This window comes from Rhinopithecus roxellana, chromosome 6 (genome assembly GCF_007565055.1).
Source record: "Rhinopithecus roxellana isolate Shanxi Qingling chromosome 6, ASM756505v1, whole genome shotgun sequence".
NCBI classification, from domain to species: Eukaryota; Metazoa; Chordata; class Mammalia; order Primates; family Cercopithecidae; genus Rhinopithecus; species Rhinopithecus roxellana.
Genome location: NC_044554.1, coordinates 148,314,203 through 148,327,948, shown reverse-complemented (window position 1 = coordinate 148,327,948; position 13,746 = coordinate 148,314,203). Strand labels below are relative to the sequence as shown.

General features: G+C 43.0%; 1 protein-coding gene across 1 annotated transcript in view; it reads right to left on the bottom strand.

The window, feature by feature from the left end:
- The window catches only part of CREB5 (cAMP responsive element binding protein 5), a 417,388-nt gene extending 407,431 nt beyond the window's left edge, over nt 1-9,957 (bottom strand). The window contains exon 1 of the mRNA XM_010388326.2: nt 9,890-9,957. The gene's annotated coding sequence lies outside the window, so the exon portion shown is untranslated. The remainder of the gene's footprint in view (nt 1-9,889) is intronic.
- Between the last annotated feature and the right edge of the window lie 3,789 nt (nt 9,958-13,746).

Sequence of the window (13,746 nt, the reverse complement as noted above, 5' to 3'; positions counted from 1 at the left end):
ACACAGATGGCTCCAGACCAAGTGTGAAGACAGTACATTGGCACGACAAGGGCTAAAGTGTTCTATAAAAGATAATTTAGGAGCTAGGGCTAGAGTCTATCTTGCTCAATAAATGAATACGTACAGGCCTTTGCTTTCAATCCCCAAAACAGATGAGTAACTTACATCGTTAATCTCATTGTCTCTCCACACAATCCTTTTAACAGTCAATCACAAAGTAGCCTGAGAGAAAGTTTCCCTGGATACTACCAAAAACACAGGTTTGCAACAGATGTCTCCATACAACTTTTAAAACAGATTCCATGTTAAGAAGTTAATATATCCTTGTGCATTTACTAATCAATCCGGGTACAAGCCTGAAGCTGGGAAGTAAGAGGTATTAGCAAGGAAACCATTTAACTGCAAAGAATGCATGGGAAAGCATCAGAAAGAATGTTATTTATAAATACAAAGACAAGTGCAATAGTACAAGCAATTGGAAAATCCCTGCTTGGAAGCCACCCAAAGCAGTGCTTCTGTCTGGCATATCTAGAATACATGGCAATAATAAATGTGAGCTCTTTTCTCCTACTGACCAACCACCTAATCAATGAGCAGGATGCCTAGCCTTGGCAATCTCTTAGTTTTCCCATCTATAAAATGGGGATTAGAGCTATGTGTTAATAAATGAAGGCTAACATTCTTCCAATGAATGACATTACAGAAAACACAAATATCACCACGAAATGTAGAAAAACATGTAATTTTACATTTAAAACTAGTTTATAGTCATGCTTTAAAGGCGATATGGTCGAATAGACATGTATTTGGAAATAGATGGCTCTGCAGGGGATAAGGAGAGAGAGGGTCAGAGTGAAATGACTCATGAATTTGGGGATGCAGAGGCTCTCTGCAGCATGAAGTCACAAGGGACTGACACCAAGGTCTCTCCTCTCCTCCACAAACAATTCTGTTTGTAGACTTCGCAAGAAGGTGCGTGAGGAGTTTGGAAATTATTTTTTATTTTATACTTTTTGCATCCTTCAGTGAATGCACAGACTGGTGTATTATTAAAAACAGGTATATTAAAATAAAGCATTCTGATGTGCATTGAAAAATATTGATTCTTCTAATATTTTAAAAGGTGATAAATAAAAATGAATACCTTAAGTCTGGGAGGTTATAACTAACATCTTGACATGAGCAATTCTGGTCTAGGCAATAACACAAGCTTGTTAAAAGCTTGGAGGGAAGAAAATTCTGGGGGATCCAGATGTCTCAACTGGAGTAAAAAATCTCCCTCCCCAAACAACTAAAGGCATGTATCTGGGGCAAAAGAGTAAGCTGGCAAAATACTGTAACTGAAATGTGAGGATCGTGACCTTTTCCAAAACAGAGAGTTTCTACGAGGCTACGTGTAAATCAAATCCTAAATTAAGATTTCTAGGGAAGCAGACCACTTAAAACACCCACATTTGAAAGTTACACAAAACAGAGCTCATTTGTGGTGCAAAGAAATATCGTCTAAGTTATTCATTCTGTAAATTTTAATCTTTATCAGTTATATTTTCTTAAATATGTGTTGCAGGGTACGGCAAGCTTGTAACAACCGCTTGCTGCCCTTGAACTCTGAATGAACGCTTTACTGCAATCCCTTTCCTTAAATAGAATCATAGAATATTAGGGTAGAAGATTCCTTAGAGATCAGTTAGAACTGTGGTTCTCAACCTCTGCGACACATTGGAAACACTTGTGGAGCTTTTAAAAGATACAGAGGCCCAGGCCTTCACCCCAAACCGATTAAAGCAGAATGTCAGAGTGGAAGGGTGTCGGTGTTTTTTAATAAGTTCCACAGGTGGTACTATTGGGCTGCCAGGATCATAAACCACTGATTTACCCTGGGTTGTCTGATACCATAGTCACTGACCACACATGGATATTTAGCACTTGAAATGTGGCTAGTCCAAATTGAGATATGCTGTAGTTGTGAAATACACACTGGATTTCAAAGATTTCATATCAAAGAGAGAGAGAGAATGTAAAGTAGTACATTAACACTTTTATACGGATTATGTGTTTAAATGATAATATTTTGCATAGATCAGGTTAAATCAAAGTGTTATTAAAATGATTTCACCTGTTTCTTTTTAACCGTTTTAATGCGGCCACTAAAACATTTAAAATGGCATATGTGGCTCACATTTGTGGCTCTCACTACTGGACAGTGCTGGGTGAGCCCAACATTCTCATCACAAATGAAGAAACTGAGGCAGAGATGCATAATAGCTCAAGGCAGCTCTCTGGGGATTGCGTCCCTCCTGCAGTCTCAGGCTTCTCATTGTTGCAGAGCCACGAATGCACAAAGCTTGTTATGCCATCAGGCGAATTTCAACTCTTCTTTCCCCCTTTTGTTTTCCTAATTGTTTCTTCTAAGATTTGACATAAAAATCTATTTTCCTTACGGAAAAATATCCCTGCTCTACTGTGTACACATTTGTGGCTTGTTACTGCAGGATTATTCATCAAGGCAGAGTAGTTGAAACGGATGTCAAAAAATGAATCTAGGGAAACACTAGCAGAAGGAAAACGCAGAGAATAGACAGAGAAAACATTTTGTCATGCTGTAGTTTAGAAGATGACCCTGGAGGCCCCCAGCATTCTGACAGTCACCTTCGACACAGGATCATTCCCTGATATGATTTTAGAAGCTTGAGCCTATAATATTGTTTTTCCTCCTAGGAGTCAGTGTTTTTCTGCACAATGTTGTCATTGCAGTGAGGCAAATCAGCCCCTCCGTAATGGTGCACCACACCATAGCCAGATACCCTGGCGGAAACGGACTTTATCCCAATGCCTTCTGCTCTCTGATGCATGAATTAATACCTGGCCAGTCAGAAGCCAACTTACTTAAAGAAGAAAATCTTGTTTTGTTAAAGTGAAATGGTCCTACCAGATCTGGCAAATAGAGATTACACCTATTTCTTCCAGTAGTCAGCTAATTCAAACAAAAACAAAGATTTTTTGTTGCATGTATTTTCCCCCTTGGGAAGCCAACAGAGAGAGGACTGCATAAAACTGGCTGAAATGTGCTATATTTGAGAAATCATGCCTGCAACACAGGAACTCCTCAGTGTAATAAAAGAATAAAAAGAGACCTGAATTCTGATATAAAACCTCATGCAAACAGCTGGAGAGGAAACCTGTGGGTGAGGCCAAACAACACATACAGTAGATGCATTCAAGATTTCTATTTAGACATTGTTATTCCCCATCTTAAATACAGCACAGCCTAAATATCATCTTAAATCAAATGTGTGGTGCTCTAGAGCCCTCTGTGTTGCATGCACGAATTTTTTTAGTTATGATTGGTCAAGTTTTGCCAGTCAAACCTCAAAGAACATACTTCCAGACTCAATTCACTTCTCACCACCTCCAAACACACTCATATATATCCACCTGGAAAGATAATGTATTACAGACAGATCCTAGGCAAAAGTACACCTTCTAGAGTGAAAACATCACCCATTTCTCTATTTGACAAAAAAGATTATTTATTTTAATTTTAAATAATATTTCAGATCCTGTCCTCAGAGATGATAAAGAAAAGACAGGAAGTAGAGAAAGTCACTGCCTTATTTTTGAGACAGTCTTTCAGACCATTTTTAGTCTGCCTGGTTTTTACTCTCAAATGAAATCTGGATGGTGTGGTTTTACAGAGTATGTCTAATAACAATGATGATAAAAGGAGAATTTAAGTTAAAATTAATTAAGGAGGCCCATATTAGAAAAAATAACATTGCAGATATTATATAAGAATAAATGAAACTACAGCATTTATGATTAAGGTATTCATTCCAAAGATCTGATAAAAATTTGTCTTTGAAAGATTAGTCATCAAAAGGTTTGAAAAGAGCAAAGGATACAAAGTCATGGGTTATGCCCCATTTCTGACAAGGGCATTTATGGCAGGAGCACCCGAACTGGAGGCAGGGACCAGGCTTCTCAGCCTGGTTTGGCTCTCTCCAGCTCTGGGCCTTGGGTGAGCCAGGGGTCTCTTCTGTAAAATGAAAAAGTTGGTGTATCAGTCTGAGGCTCTCCCCTAGCCCTACCGTCCCGATGAAGGCATAAGCCTTTGTATCTCACCATCAGAATCTCTAGGCCTAAAGGAACTCCCTCTAAAATCAGTTCTAGTCAAATACCAGCCTGGTAGTTTTCAATCCTTGTTAAGGATTGAAATCCTAAAATCCTTTTAGGGTTAAGATCAGAAATGTGACCTTAAGAAAATAGAAGAAAGCAGCTGAAATACATATTTTTAAAGTGATAAACTGATTCTGATCTATTTTTCGGGGGGCAGAGGTGAACTTGGAAAAAACAAATATTGAAATGTCAATATAATATCTTACATATTCAAGAATTTACCCTAAACTTTATCTTTTACTGGGAAAGTTCCAGAGTCCTCAATAAGAGCTTCAAAACTTTTAGTCGGGTTTCTGGAAGAATGCTATTACTATCTGGACATTTCTAAAAGGCCTCTCTCTTTAAAACAAAAAAAAATCCTATGTTAAATCTATGATTTGTCCAACAATGGAATACTAATGGATACTCAAAAAACACTAATTGCTCATTTTTTCCTAATTACGAAATGTAATAATTCTTTAGTGAAAACATTAAACATGATGTCATTTTTAAAGTGCCAGACTTTCTATTTAAAGCATTGCCACAAAGTAGATAGCTTACTTAGTTTACAAATAGCAACACAAAACAGGTCTTCTGTGTCTTTAAGTCTGTTTAGCATATCTGAAAGTGCTTCTTCCTCACACTTAGATATTTAAGGCAACTGCCCCCCAGTTTATTACCTTATCTCAATTGTTTAATTTTCTTAAATAGAATTCAGAGAAATGGTCATAGATTTAAATTTTTAAACACTAATAAAGCATTGGTTGATTCCCATAATATAGCTGGTAGTCAAAGTGGACAAGATAATGAATTGACTGAGATCACTGTTTCATCTTCATCCAAGAAAGCTGCCTCTAAAAAAAGACCTAAATTGCTGTAGAAATCCAATTTGTAAGAAGCATATAGATGGGAAACACCAGCCAGGATCACATTAATTTTGTGACTACCAGCATTGCTTTGAAGTGAAGAAGGAGGAGGAGGAGGAGGAGGAGAAAAAAGAAAAGATGACAAAAATAATAAGTCCACTCAAATTCCAATTTTAATCCAACAACACAACCAGAAGAAAACAAACTACAAATACAAAGTTCACATCTTAGTGATCTAGTGAACATGACACCCCCACAAAATAATTTTTAGCTTAGTAATAAGTAAACTCCAATGACAAGAAAATATTATAGGATTATGATACCTCATTGCTAAAAAGTAGAGTATAGTAAGAAATTGGGAGTCTCGGAACTTGCCATCATGGAAACTCCATGATTGAATGGTTTTGAACGTGTAGGTGTGGGAAACTGACAAATCATTGTAACAAAAATATTCAACTTACTAGAATTGAAAATCTATGCAGGAAAAGTCTCTCTGACAAACTACCATTCATTTAGCCACCTACTCAAATAAAAGCTGCGACATAACAGAGATCTAGAAATAAAGGCATGGTTTCCAATTTTTTGTTGAAATGTTCTAATAAACTATCTTCTCAGGTATAAACTATATAAGGTTGCGACTGACTGCTGATTGACAGGCAATTTATGGGCACCAGCAATTCACATAAAAAATAGTGGGCTTGGAGATATTTTCAAATATGTTTACTATGAGTGAAGTTGAAAAATAAAAACCACTATAATCAGTAAGGATTTAAAAATAAGAGATCTATATAAAATGCTATAAGCAAAGGAAAATGAGAAACATTTCTGAGGAGACACAAGTGAGTTTTTTTATTGTAAGTTTTAAAACTAAAGTAATAGCTGATATTCAACCAATAGCATCATCCTTCGGGGACATACACATCTAGGTTTGAATGCGGAAAACTGTTTTGTTTTGTTTTGTTTTAATTTTTAGGTTTCTTTTTCAAGAACTTTCTTATTAAAACTTAAATACTTATTGAAGTGATCCATGAAACCTCATAGAAAGGGGAATTGATGCTTGACACATTACTTAACATGCTTCATAGCTTCCCCACTGCAGTTCATATGCTCCTGAACATATTTTACCCGGGAAATAATAGTCTTATTCACACACACACACACACACACACACACACACACACACACACACACACACAAAACCTTCCACATAAAATGCTACAAGTCCCAGGAAACTGACAAAAGCAACATTAAAATTTTGTGCAAAATCAGAGCTCTATTTCTGAATTCCATCTATGAAAATACAACATTGGTTCTATTTAACTAAGTGGAAAGTTTTCTCTCTGCTTAATAAGCATAATAAACATCATCCTTACCATTATCTGTAGAATAAAAGCAGCAACGTGTTGCTTCCTGCAGTCACCAAATCAAGGTTTTTCTTCCTTTCTTTCTAGTAACTTCTGTTTCACCAGCAAGATTAGGAAGAAAATAAGTCTTGAGTATTTGCCTCAGTATTTCAGACCAGAAGACTGTGAAACTAGCTCTTAGTAGAAAGAACAGGTCTGGTATTTTACAATTACTTCTGCAACCCAGAGGTACCTCCTAGACTCTGGTACCTCCCTCGTTCTCTAAGTTTCTTTTAGTAATGAGACTAATTTTTCCAATAGCCTTGAACTCCCTAGATTTAACTGACATGGAAAATGTGACTAAAAATTTGTAGAACTGTCTAGCCTCCAACCCTACACAGAATCAACTTTGTTGTAAATGTTGAAGAACACCTCGCAAGCAGCTACATGCTCAGTTTCTACTCCTGCGCTACGCAGCAGAGAACACCAAATAACAGTGCGCCATCTAGTTAGCAAGCTGCAATCTCCATGCTAGAAGGGGGGACACTTTCAAACCCTGGGAGTTAAGAACTTGTCAGGGTTCAGCTGCTCTAAAGGTCCAATTGTTTATTTAAATTAAAAAAAAAATATCGCTACTGAGATAATCCACATCTAGTGGATATGGGAAAATTTAGGTTATAATGGCACTACAAACTTTTACATCTAACTTTGATTTACAAGATAAAAGCAAGTTTTAAATTAAAAGGGCTTTCTGTTAATAGAGCTTATTATTCTGAAGACGGGAATGATTTTCTTCGAAAGTTGTCCCTGGGTGCATGCCTATTATCTTTGCTTTTCCCCTTCCACTAATGAGCATTTATCTAAAGAGCCTGTTAATCCTCTGATGTGTGCTTCTGGTCAGAGGTAACAGTTTGAATAAAACCACTAATCACTGATCACTAAATCACTGATCATTAATCACACTTTCCAGTGCCCATGACTGGGCCATTTTTTTTTTTCCTTTAAGTCTATGCATCACAAACAAGAAGTTCAACATTTTCGATGCACACATATTGTGTGGAGGTTACACTATTTCATCCCTAGATGTGAATAAATACTAAATCCTGCCACAAACTTGGGGAAGTATGTCAATTAGACCCCAGACAGGAGTTTCACAAATGTCTACCCTACAGCATGGCTTTCACTTTGAAGAAAGTAGATCTAATTATAAGAAAACATGTGTTCTTCGAGAAATTCCCTCATATTGGCAATATAAGTATTTCTTTATTTAGTTTTCACCAACTCCGAATCAGGGACCACTCCAATTCCCTCTCCTGCTCTATCCAAAACTGTGTTAATACTTTCATAATTTAATTTCTGCACATTTCCCTCCCCCGCCTCCCCCACCAAGGGTTCTTTTTACTTTGATCCCTTGCAACAAGTCATACACAGGGTCTTTATTTCAACTGCCAGATACGGAGGTTCTGACTCAATTCAATGACTTAAGTATTGAACTACCTCTTTCAACATAGAAACTTAAGGTTAAGAGCTAGAAACTAACGCACACACCAATTTATTGTATGGAAGTTTAGGTTCAACAACTCACATTCCCTTACTTTGGAAATGAAACGTTTAGTCTTGATTCTTTCAGCTAAACCTGATTTTGTCAGCGTGTTGGCTTCTTCGTCTTCCCTCTTCTGCTAAAGGGCAGGCACCACGTAAAGTGAAGTACTTTGTTTGCAGTGGGTGTATTAGCTTCCTAAGTCACCACCACGAGGACAGAGTATTATCATAACGCTTGGAAACATTTCCTGATTTGCCTTTTCTATCAGGACTAAGCATTTTCGCTCTAGAGGAGAAGGCTTGCTGGTGCCTTTCTTAAATAATACAAAAGGGCAGATTGCGCGCTGATCAGGTACAGTTGTCCCCTCAGACCCCAGAAGCTTTTACCCACACTCCAGGGACCGTGCTCGCTCCAGGGAAAGCTGTAAAAGGCGGGGCCGGGGCTAGAGTGATAACGGTGTAGACGGGGGAGTGGTGGAGAGGGAGGGGTTGGGAAGAGAGGGCAATAAAGATGCCTAAGGAGAGGGCGATTGCACGAGTGTGTTGTGAGGAGGGTAGGGGGATGCACAGCAGAGTTGCTTTGTCAGCATTCTAAGCTCCTGAACCCTTGAGGAGCTCAAGCCGTTAATCAAACACTTACTGGCCTGCAGAATGACGTAATGGACCTGTATCCAGCCTTTATTCCTTGACACATGTCAGAGAAGGAGGGAAAAATAAAAATCAAACACATTCTGCAGACTGACAACGAAATATACAAGTAGCCCGCTCCAGACCCCGGCCTTGAACAAGCATCAAGTGGGGGCGGCACCGGTCCAGGGAAAGTTGGGGACGGGGATAAGAGTGTGGACAAGGTCTAGGGCTTTATCTACTAGACGTCCCTTAAAAACAAATCTATGGCAAAGAAGTGGATGCAGCTGCTGAGAGAAAACATCTCCTTGGTTCCTTCCTTCGCATCTTGCCCCTCTAAGAACTTCATGAAAAGTTCAAGTGGTTCTGCCGAGAATCTGCCGCAGGGGGAGACTCCGCCGCCGGGTCCTGGGAATTGCCTGGGCGCCGCCAAGGCTCGAGCCGGAGCTGTCATTTGGGGCAGCGGCCGGGAAGAGGTAACGATGCCAGCGAGAAAGCAGCGGAGGCAGGAGGCGGCCAGAGGAGTGGACGGGAGCGGACGGAGCCTCGCCGCTCTCCAGCCCGAAGCGCCTGGAGCGAAAGCCAAGCGCCCTCCAAGGGCGACCTCCCCTCCCCAGGCGCGCGCCCACCCACTGCAGCCAGCAGCCCCACGGGAGAAGTGGCAGCGGCAGCTCCGCACCGGGGAGAGCGAGCCGCCTGCGCGCGCGCCCACCCGCCCCCTAGGTGACCCGGCGTCCTCGCCGCGCCCGCTGGAAGTTTGCAAACTTTCTCCTGGGGTTCCGCCGCCACGCTGGGAAGCTGGGGACGCGGGGGGAGGTTCCTGGCTCGCCGTCTCCGCTGCCGCTTGACCGCACTTCTGGAGGACTCCGCACCTTGCCAGGTCTCTGGAGGCAAACACACACCCCCGATTCATAACTGGTCCCCGCGTCAGGGGACTCGCGCGCTCCCACACACGCACGCACGCCGGGCGGACTCGGCGCCTGCTCCACGTTAGCATCCCTCCAGGCGCGCGGCGCGGCGGCCACCGAGCGCTCCGGCACTCACGCGGCGCGGGGTCTCTGGGGTGGCCTCAAGACACAGCCGAATTCCACAGTCTAGCAGCACTCGGGGCCGGACTTCCCTCTGGTCCGCCAAAATGTTTACAAACACAGATCACCCTCCAGAAAAAAATGCATCGCATCTTCCCTACTCCTTGCCCTGTGACCTGCCCACTGGACCAAGTAACCTCGCGGCTGCTGCGGAGAACCAACCCCTGCAAACAAGTACGCTCCCGAGATGGCTCCCGCGGCAAGTGCAACAAAAGTGGCTAAATGCAAAAGCCCCAGAAGTGGCCGAGCCGTATTTTTAGGAACTTACCAAACAAGTGTGGAGAAGGCAAGAGCGGAGCCCGGGTGAAGGGACCACGTTGGACTGAGCAAAGATTACAATACATTCTATTTAGAGTGCATTACATCACCCCCCCGGTGACGTCACGTGGGATTCCTGAACTTCTAAATCATTGCGGTCCGCTGGGGAGGGACGGAGCGAGGGGCGGGGCCGGCGCGTCGAGGGGGCAGGCCCCACCCCGGCCCCGCCCAGACCCCGCCCCGCCCGCGCGGACCCTGGTGCACCCGCCGGGGAGCGGCAACGGCGGGGGCGACTGCGCAAGCAACAGCTTGCAGAGCCCAGCGCCGTGTGACACGGCTCCCTGACATTAGTGGTGTGAGTCAGCTTGGAAACAATCCTTATGGTTTCAGACAGGACCACGGAGGAGGCGCGGGCGTGGGCTGTTCTGCGGGGAGGGCCTGATGGGGTTTGAAAGGTGTAGGGATGGGGGTTGGGGAGAGGTGGGGAGGGGGATGCTGAAGGATGTGGAAAGAGGCTTTGCAAACAGAAATGCAGGACGCTCCTCCCTCCCCCACCAGAGGATGTCCAGCTCCTTTTTGCTTGCGACAGTCATGACCTCATTTCAGTGTTCCCTGCATCCTGGCTTCTCAGAGCACTCACTTGTCACCCCTTCTTTACCGCCCCCATCTCACCTCCTCCAGGAGAATAACTTCCTTATGGTGCACACTCTCAAGAAATACACAGCCCCCACCCTTCGCGGGACCCCTGCTTCGTGCTTCTGAGAAGCAGTAGGGAGAGTTGCTCCTAAGGCGAAAGGTGAATCACAGCTAGAGCCAAGTGATGAGCCTGATTTAGACACGGCGTCAGAGCCGAAAGGGCCCTTGGCTGTCACTTCCAGAGCCTCTTCGGTAACTGGCCCAAACTCACGGGCTGGGAAGTGGCAGAGCCAGGGCCAGACTGCAGGATCCGGGCGCCTGGTCTGCAGCGAGAGGAGCCTGGCGTCTCCAGCATCCGGCCATCACCATCACTGTCACCATTCCCCTGCTGAATTTCCTTTCAGAAGTTCTCCCTTTGAGTAGGATTCAAAGAGAAGGCATAGGCTAAATCCAGCCCGATTCTAGATGACCAATGCCAACCTCGCAGCCCCTCACACCTTACAAAGCATTTGCAACCACGTGAATTCCCTTGTTTCTCACAACAACCCGGGTACCATAAGTAGGACAGGTATTATAATTATCCCCATTTTACAGGTGAGCTGAGGCAGACACCAGAAGGTTAGGGGGCTGGCCTGAGATCACTTGATGAGCAAGGGGTGGCACTGGGCCCACCTCAATCCCTGTTTTCAAGCCCAGATCCCAACCGGGCTCCTTCATAGAGCCAGGGGTAAACATTCCCTTCTTGTGGGTTATTGGTGGTTGGAACCTCTGCTAAGAACACATTGGCTGGGAGTTGGAGCTTTGCTCAGAAACAGTTTAGCCCCCGTTAATAAACAATAATCATTTCTGACATTTATGTAACATCTGACATTTATATAGTACCTCTCATCCCAGCGCATCACAACCATGACAGTGCAGTTTGCCAGAGAATCATGACTGGACTGGCTAGAAACTGTAATACATTGCCTGGATTGTCACATACTTCTGAGCTGGTTTTGACATACTAAATGGAAGAGCTTAGCATGTTATTTCTGTTTTTAAGTGTTTAAATGGTCCCTTGCCCTTTAGTGTTCCTTGAAACCACAGAGACTGATGACTGTTTGATCCTCACAGGCTTATTCAGAGTTCATCACTGAGTTTTCTACTTACTGTTTTCCACGTGTAGTCCTGAAGGAACTGCAAAAGAAGGGCTCCAGTCCTAAGCTGAACCTTAACCAATAAAACTTGAAATATGACATTTCCTTTATGGAAGGAAGCAATACCCTCTCAGGATACTATGACCAGTACAGCCTTTTCTACCTAAAGCAGGTATCTACCATCTTCTCCCTCAAATAAAAAGTCTGAGCCAGTCAAGGAGCAATCTAGAGGCAAAAAGGGGATAAAGCCAAAACATATCAGAGCTCAGGCTAAGAGCTTATCTTTTTCCCCAGCTGATAGGAGCAAAACAAAAGAATAGAATGGAGAATTGAATAAGTAAGTCTGGGTGATCGGCAAAATATTTTAAAAGTAGATAATCAAAATGCGAATTTGAAACATTTAATTCTCAATATTCTCTACATGAAAGCATATGTATATAAGTTTTAATGCTAGTAGTTCATCCATTTCTAACACTATCTAAATTATTTGTCTGTATTTATAAATTATTTCTGATCTTTTGTTTGACATGCTGTAACTAAACAATGCTCCTGCTTGAGCATTGTTATGCTCAAGCATGACATACAGGAACACACATCAAACTTTCCATGACTTCCCAACAACTTGATAATCATTAGGTTACTTGAAGTCTCAATAAATAGAGAATTTCTGTTAACATCAGCAGTATTGTTCATGGTACTGACTCCTCCCTCAGCTTCTGCTAATGGCCCCTTGCACTTTAGTGTTCCTTGAAACCACAGGGACTGATGACTGTTTGATCCTCACAGCCTTATTCAGAGTTCATCACTGAGTTTTCTACTTATTATAGAAATAAAATAATTGCAATTTAATGCAAAAGTTTTCTAGCTGTCATATTACAGACTGAGATTTTTACATATCCCAGATCTCTGTTACCAACTAAATCACACACACACACAAATCATTTCTAAATGTAAACTGAAGAAAAGAAGAGATATTTATGAGTGTAGACTCTAGTGTCAGCCTGCCTGAATTCAAATTTTAGCTCTGCTACTTGACTCCTGGTTCTCGGTTTCCTCAGCTATGAATGAGGATGGTGATGATAATCACAGCGACTCGAGTTCAGAATTCTATTACTTAAGAATTGTGCTTGGGGCTGCGCATGGTGGTTCACACCTGTAATCCCAGCACTTTGGGAGGCCGAGACGGGCGGATCACGAGGTCAGGAGATCGAGACCATCCTGGCTAATACGGTGAAACCCTGTCTCCACTTATAAATACAAAAAAAAAAAAAAAAACTAGCCAGGCGACGAGGCAGGCGCCTGTAGTCTCAGCTACTCGGGAGGCTGAGGCAGGAGAATGGCCTAAACCCGGGAGGCGGAGCTTGCAGTGAGCTGAGATCCGGCCACTGCACTCCAGCCTGGGTGGCAGAGCAAGACTCCGTCTCAAAAAAAAAAAAAAAAAAAGAATTGTGCTTGGGGCCGCGCATGGTGGTTCACACCTGTAATCCCAGCACTTTGGGAGGCCGAGGCAGGTGGATCATCTGAGGTCAGGAGTTTGAGACCAGCCTGACCAACATGGTGAAACCCCCATCTCTACTAAAAATACAAAAATTAGCTGGGTGTGGTGGCAGGCGCCTGTAATCTCAGCTACTCAAAAGGCTGCAACCTGGAAGGCAGAGGTTGCAGTGAGCTGAGATTGTGACATTGCACTCCAGCCTGGGTGACAAGAGCAAAACTCTGCCAGAAGAAGAAGCAGGAGGAGGAGGGGAGGAGGAGGAGGCGGGGGGGGGGGGGGGGGGGAGAGGAGGAGAAAAGATTTTTTTTGGCACAGGGCAAGTACGATGGAAGCACTCATTCTCTTTTTATTAATAAAGGTATTTTGGCTAATGCTGTGATAGGTGGGCATTTGGTGATTTTTTTTTCTTTTTTTACAAACTTAACTAAATGAATGAAAAGAGAACCTTTACCCAGTAATTCCCCCAGCCCCACATTGCCTTCTGTATGTGTCATCTGGGCCAAGCAGCCTCTCATCTGTCAAATGTGCCAGCAGAGTCCCCGTGTTTGTGGACTCATATTTCTGCCTCATGCTCACTCAGTCTCTCTCCCAGGATTTCTC